The sequence below is a fragment of the Ornithorhynchus anatinus genome, chromosome 2 (assembly GCF_004115215.2).
Source record: "Ornithorhynchus anatinus isolate Pmale09 chromosome 2, mOrnAna1.pri.v4, whole genome shotgun sequence".
NCBI classification, from domain to species: domain Eukaryota; kingdom Metazoa; phylum Chordata; class Mammalia; order Monotremata; family Ornithorhynchidae; genus Ornithorhynchus; species Ornithorhynchus anatinus.
The window spans coordinates 87,662,711-87,668,873 of record NC_041729.1 but is presented as its reverse complement, the minus strand read 5'-3'; positions in this window follow the sequence as shown (position 1 = coordinate 87,668,873).

The window sequence follows — 6,163 nt, the reverse complement described above, 5'->3', positions numbered from 1 at the left end:
GCCGTTGAAGTCCCCATTTTATAGCTGTGGCACCTAAGGCACAGAGTCTGACTTGGCCAGAGTTACACAGCAGATTGGTGATAAGCAATCAGGGTCAGAAACCTAAGAGTCCTGATTCCCAGGCCCCTGCTCTAACCTCAAGACCACATTCCACTCAAATGGAAACCCATGTGACTCAGAGAGCCGGCCTCTAGCTGGCTTGGACTGGCCTCTCGGCATATGATGTAGCATCTAATTAAATCTCCAAGTCAGCTCGGTCTACTGAGGTTCCAAGTCCTCCACCCTCCCCTCCTCTTTTAAAGCCAGGTGGGGATTTGCTCAATGAATAGTATTTATTGGACACTTATTCTGTGTAGAGTATCGTATTAACCACTTCTGAAATCTAGCGGGTGAGACAGACACTACAATTGTATTGGAATTCTGGGTCTCACTGTCCCGGAACCCAACTAAAGAAGGGGTTAGAGGGCTCTGCTAGCATCCAAGGCTCTGCATTTCTGTATTCCTCCCCTCAGTGCACATCCCCAAATTCACTGAGTAGTGTCCCATCCAGAAAAATACTCTTTTGATACTCCTTGGGCTTGAAAGAATTATAATACAGTTTCCAAATGGCCTAATTTAGGCTCATTTGTTTGAGGACCTTAAACAAGGAAACTGACCAGTGACATATTTATTGAGCATGCTACTATGGGATGAGCACTGTTCAAGCACTTGGGAGAGTACAATAAAGTTCACATGATACCAGCCCTCCAGGGCCTTACTATACAGCAAGGAGATAACCATTGAGATAACTGACAGACAGGAGGAAAGGGGAAAGGGGGCTAGATATAGTAGAGTACATATAGTAGAGTTATATAGTAGAGTTAGTATTTAAGTGAGTAAAATATGTTCATAAATGCTTCATTCATTTACTGAGTGCCTACCATGTGCAAAGCACTGCACTAAGTGGTTGGAAGAGCACAAGTACCGCTTTAGAAGGCTGAGAGGTAATAATTTTGATATTTGTGTCAAGCACTATTCCAAGCGCTTAGGGTAGATACAAGTTAACCAGGTAGGACAGAGTCCCTGTTCCATAGGGTGTTCACAGTCCAAATAGAGGGAGAACTGGTGTTGAATCCACATTTTACAGGTGAGGAAACAGGGGAAAAGAAGTTAAGTGACTTGCCCAAGGTCACACTCCAGGCAACTGGCAGAACTGGGAGTAGAACCCAGGTACTCTTACTCCCAGGCCCATGCTCAACCCAATAAGCCATGCTGCTTCTCTACTTAAGTGATGCTGAAGTGTCAGTTTTGGAGGGTTGAGCTGGAGAGATTAGAAATTCTTTTGGAAAAAATCTCCTGGACTAGATGTGATTTCAGAAGAGCCTTGAATATAGGGTTTAATGGATATGAAGAGTGAGGGAGAGAAGTAGCAGAATGACATTAAAGAAAAATAATCCAGACGGCAGCGTGAAACAGATACTGGAAAGTCTTAAAGCAGGTAAATCTGTGAGGAGGCTGTTGCAGTAGTCAAATTGGAATATGGCAAGTGCTTGGACCAGCATGATGGCAGTTTGGGTTGAGAGGAAAGGGCAGATTCTGGAAATGTTTTGGAGGAAGAACCAACAGGTTTTGGCGACAGAACCAATTTGAGAGTTGAAAGAGAGGGAGGAGTCAAGGACAATGCCATGAGCTTGTGGATTTCAGCAGTGGGGAGGATGATGACATTGTTGACTGTAATGGGACAGTTAAGTGGAGAAGAGGATTTGGAGAGATGATAAAGATTCAGTTTTGGACATATTGTACTTGAGGGGTCAGCAGGAAATCCATGTAACAAAGTCTTGGAGGCAGGAGGAAATTCAAAATTCCAGAGAAGAGAGATCAGAACTGGGGCAGTTGACTTAGAAGTCATCTGCATAAGGGGCATTTGAAACCATGAGAGGATTTCCTTAGGATAGGGGTTATGTAGGTTTGTTTGGAGGAAGAGGGGAAGAAGCCATCAGAGGGTAAGTGGTTGAAGATGGCAGTCAGGTATGGAAGAAGAGGGAGTGCAGGAGGATTGGAGAGACAGAAGGAGCAGATTTGAAAGCCAGCAACAGATCTCCTCTTGAGAGATGAATTGTAAAGGAAGAGAGAGTGGTTGAGGGGTGGGAAAGAGTTAGTGATGGGAAAACTCTGGGAAGTTCACACCTTAATAGTTTTGATTTTGTCAATTTAATGGGTGAGATAATCTTGCGGGGACGGGCAGGAGTGGTACACTAAGGGTTTCTGGAGGAAGTTATAGATTGGGAACAATTGGTAGAGGAACAATTGGAAGAGGGAGAAGTAATGTTGCTGGAAAGAAGAGAGGGCAGAATTATGGCACATCAGTAGCATGGTCTAGTACAGCACAAGCCTAGGAGTCAGAGGACCTTGATTTTAATCCCGCCTCCACTCTTTTGTCTGCTGTATGACATTGGGCAAGTGACTTAACTTCTCTGTTCCTCAATTTCCTCATCTGTAAAACAGGAATTAAATATCTGTTCTCCCTTTCCCCTTTGACCGTAAGCCCCATTTTTTTCACCTAAAGATCCCATATCTAACTCTAAAACTTAGTACAGTGCTTGGCACATAATAAGCACTCTACAATTACCATTGTTTTGCTGCTGTTGATGATGCATTTAAAATGGCTGAGTTGGCCTAACATCTGGATTTCACCGACAGCCCAAGTGATAGAGTGGAGGAAATGCACTGTGGAGGTGATCCAGGGCTGAGAGTTGGTGGTACAAAACTGATGGAGGGATAGCGAGGGAGGAAGTTCAGTTTGGCAGATAGGACAGCGTTGAGGGTGTGGATCTGTATGTCTAGACAAGGGAGGTTGAGCAGAAAGTCAAAATGGGATATAGTGGCCTAGGATAAGTGGAAAGAATCTAGCGATCAGATGTCTCTGGTTGAGAAGCAGGGGAGAGGACAATTTTGTGGGGAGTGGAGGTGTGGGAGGCAAAGCAGATTAGCAGGTTGTGGCCAGAGAGTGGGATTTCAGAGTTGGTGAGGTTATAAATAGTACAATGGCCTGTGTTGATGGGATCTAGTGTGTGCCCAAGTTCAGGGATTGTCTCTGTTTAGTGCTGAATTGTATTTTCCAAGAGCTTAATACAGTCGTCTGCACACAGTAAGCGCTCAATAAATATGATTGAACAAATGAATGACTGAATGGTTCTTGGGTGGGGTGGAGCAGAAGGTCTGCAGAGGTAAAAAGGAAGTGGGCAACTGGGGGTGGTTAGAAACATCTTTGTGGATATTGATACACTTGGGTCCATATGCCCTAAATACTTTGTTACCCCACCCCCACAACATTCAAGTACATGTCTTTTATTTTATTTATTTTTTCAATGTTATTTGTTAAGGACTTACTATGTGCCAGACACTGTACTAAGCTCTGGGGTAGATACAAACTAATCAGTTGAGCATACTTAAGTGATGCTGAAGTGTCAGTTTTGGAGGTTCGAGCTGGAGAGATTAGAAATTATTTTGGAAAAAGGTCTCCTGGACTAGATGTGATTTCAGAAGAGCCTTGAATATAGTGTTTAGTGGATATGAAGAGTGAGGGAGAGAAATAGCAGAATGACATTAAAGAAAAATAATCCAGACAACAGAGTGAAACGTGAACTCTTAGGAGGCAGAAGGTCATGGGTTCTAATCCCTTCTCCACCACTTGGCTGCTGTGCGACCTTGGGCAAGTTACTTATCTTCTCTGTGCCTCAGTTACCTCATCTGTAAAATGGGGATTGAGACTGTGATCCCCATGTGGGTCAGGAACTGTGTTCAACCTGATTACCTTGTCTTTATCCCAGTGCTTAGTACAGTGTCTGACACATAGTAAGCACTTAAATACCATAATTATTATCCCAGATGAGGAAACTGAGGCACAGAGAAGTTGTTAATATCATTCAGCTGACAAATGGCAGAGCCGAGATTAGAACCCAAACCATCTGACTCCCAGGCCCATGTTCTTTCCATTAGACCACACTGCTTCCTTATACTCTGTTGCTTCCTAACTACCTGTACTTTACTTGAATTTCTCCTCCACTAGATTGTAAGCTCCTTGTGGGAAGGGATTGGGCCTTCAAGCTCTATCACACTCGCCTGAATGATGAGTACAGTGCCTCCATCATCATCATCATCAATGGTATATATTGAGCGCTTGCTGTGTGCCAGAGCACTGAACTAAGTGATTGGGAGAGTACTCTACCACGGAGTTGGTAGAGACATGTTCCCTGCCTAGGCCCAGTATCAGTAAATACCACTGATTGAAATCCCTGAGGAGTGTAGGGTAGTGTAGGGGAGAAGAAAAGAAGGAAGGTGAGAAAGTCATTTAAAATTGCTCAGAAAATCAGAGGTGGGCACAGGACAGGGGTAGACAACTGCTCCCAATATCCAAAATGGAGCCTAATGTAATTGGGGGTTGAGGCCTCTGAGGGAAGAGTGCTGGGAAAGGAGACTCCACACAGGGGACTCCAGGCAGAAGTGCTGCTCAGAGATGACCTATGCCACAGTCTGGTTTGGGTTTTGTCAACAGTCTGTATTTTGACAGAGCCTGGTTCTGGGAGTACCATGGAATGACCTGTGTATGAATGCAGAGGAGCGAGAGAAAGTAATGAAAGTTCACTGTGGTTCCCAATTAATGTGTCCCATTTGGCTTGTGGGTTCCTGTAACCAGGGAGCTGGGACACCACAAAAATATCACTGTGCAGTTCACGTGCTGAACAGTGTGCACAAAATGCTAAAATGATTGCTGTTCACAGTGGCTGACTGCAACCACTGGGCCCTCTTTTTAATTACCATTTTACTCAATGGGCTGAGAAAAAGTTTTGTTTCCTTTAGGGAAGTGATCTGTATAGTTTTCTTTATAATAGAGACAACAAACAATGACTGACGCTGTCACCTCCCCACAGACCTCCAAGGTAGTGTGGGCATGCTGGAAGGCAGGAGAAGGAAGAATGATTAATAAGAATGGTATTTCTTAAGCACATACTATGTGCCAAGTACTGTACAAGGCACTGAGGTAGATACAAGATATCCTGATTAGACATAGTCCCTGTCCTACATGAGGCTCACAGCCTAAAAGAGGGAGAAGGATTTAGTACCCATTTTACAGATGAGGTAATTGAGGCACAGAGAAGTTAAATGACCTGCTCAAGGTCACACAACAGAGAAGAGTAGAAAGAGCACTGACCTGGGAGTCAGAGGACCTGGGTTTTAATCCCCTCTCTGCCACTTACCTGCTGGGTGACCTTGGGCAAATCACTTATTTTCTTTGTGTCTCCATTCCCTTATTTGAAAAATGGGAATTCAATCTCTGGGTTCCCTCTTACTTAGAATGTGAGCCTCATGTGGGGCCTGATTATCTTGTAATTACCCCCAAGCTTAGTGCTCATCACATAGCTCATCTCTCATCAGGCTGGGGAAACAGCGTGGCTCAGTGGAAAGAGCCTGGGCTTCGGAGTCAGAGGTCATGGGTTCGATTCCCGGCTCTGCCACTTGTCAGCTGTGTGACTGTGGGCAAGTCACTTCACTTCTCTGTGCCTCAGTTACCTCATCTGTAAAATGGGGATTAACTGTGAGCCTCACATGGGACAACCTGATTACCCTGTAACTACCCCAGCGCTTAGAACAGTGCTCTGCACATAGTAAGTGCTTAACAAATACCAACATTATTATTATAATAAGTGCTTAACAAATTCCACAATAATTATTATTTTCACAAATGATAGAGCCTGGATTACAACCCAAATTTTCTGACTTCCAAGCACATGCCTTTTCCACTAGGCCATGCTGCTTCCCTAATTTAAGTCCCATCATTTTAAGGTAAGACCTCTCCTCCTTTGGATTGCTCCCCATTAGTGGCTTTATCAAAGATAGGGAGTTGCAGGAAAAAAGTAGCTGTTTTAAATGACCAGTTCAACTTCCAGTTTTCAAAATTGACATTTTTTTAAAGACAGAACTTAACTTGGAGTGAGGATGTGGGGAGCAGAGTGAGGGAGAGTTTAGACAATCACTTTTGTTCCAGGGTTAATTTTCAAAAACTCCGCATGTCTAATATTGAAAGACAGCCCACAGGGTTGAAAAGTTACCAAGACTACCCCCTCCTCCAGCCTGGGCCAGTTGAATCACCCTGGTTAAAGGAAACTTTGTCTCACCTCCTCAA